We start from the raw sequence: 1487 nt of genomic DNA on the forward strand, positions 1-1487 counted from the left end.
AAGAATGTAAAAAAACTACAGGAGTGAGGTAAGTGCAACGCGCCAGGAAAGCTTAGAGAAGGGAGGGCTTATTTCCAGCCAGCGAGGCTCATTCAGTCAAACTTAAGCACATAATTATTGCAAGCTTTTTACATCCTGGTCACAAGAATTTCCCAGACGAAGGGGAAAAGGACAGGGAAACAGATCATCTTGACAGCGTGATGTCAGCTGATGCAATCTGGCCATCAGGGCAGACTCCTCAGAAGAGGAGGCATGTGAGCTACAAGCCCTGAACGTTTGGGGACCTTCTGAACAGATAAGCTTGGGGATCCCTGCTATCCCAGGGTTGCATCTGGATCTCATTACAAGAGCCCCGTCCTCCAGAAGAGAGAGAGAAGCGAGCGGTTAACTTTCCCATTCAATTCTCCTCGAAGGCCCTCATTTTGAAGCTGTTAATGGTAACCAGTCCTTCCTCTCCATGCAACTGGCTTTTCCCCCACTGAAGATTGCAAGGCACTTTTTTACACTTAACTTCATTCAGTTTGTGACCTCCTCTCCAATTTACCAGTTCCGATTCACATCCTCCATCTTTTCTCCCACTGAGAAGAAACAGCTCACTTTTGGACTTCCAAGCCTCCTGGAAAAAGGCCAAGCTTCCATAAACTCCAGAAATATTATTGTGTGAATTAAACTGTTCACATGCTATCAGCCATGCAGTTTCTCCAACGTTTATTTTGGAAAATATTACATTCGGAAAATGGGAAACATTCCAGAGCATTCTCTTACCTTGAAATATCAGTAGACACAAGGGTATTCGGAGATAATTTCTTGTTCAAAAGTTAGCAAACAATCTGTACAATTAGACACATAAAATTGCCTTAAATACATTAGTTAAGGGCTCTGGGGCTTAAAAAATTGCCTATAGAATATTTGTAGAGAAATTTGGGGCAAAAGTTTCCAATTCTAACTCACAGAAGTAAACTTTCAAAACGCCTTTGAGTTGGTTAAATCCCATTTGGCTCTTACTGCATATTTCTCTTCCAATCACTGATGACTAGACCTTGCTCAATTGCACATTTTCCAAGATCTTACATGCTTCAAACTTCATCCTTCTGGCTACAAGAGGCAATAAGTCTAGCGCTCCAGTGAGAACTCCAGCTAAACCTGAAGACCCGAGGGACACGTCCATCTTTCCCTTCCTTTCCTCTTCCTTCCATCTGTTTCTCCTCAGCGAGATCATGCAGTGTTAAAGCCGTGAGAGGTATGCCGAGGGTCCGCTGTCCCAGGGAGACCTCACTGGTGCACCACTTTCTTTGATGTGGCTCAGTTCCCAGAGCCTATGTGATGTGTTTGCAGTGGATCCAAGTGAGACTGCAGGGTCTTGGGAAGAAAAGTCCTGGAATGATGGATGGGTTGCAGTCCATCTTATATGTTCTTTCAAGCTTTGAAATTTGATAATACCTGAAACTCAACATTGTCGATGATCCCATTTAAGAAAAAGAAAATCC

The sequence above is a fragment of the Dama dama genome, chromosome 2 (genome assembly GCF_033118175.1).
Source record: "Dama dama isolate Ldn47 chromosome 2, ASM3311817v1, whole genome shotgun sequence".
Classification (NCBI taxonomy): Eukaryota; Metazoa; Chordata; class Mammalia; order Artiodactyla; family Cervidae; genus Dama; species Dama dama.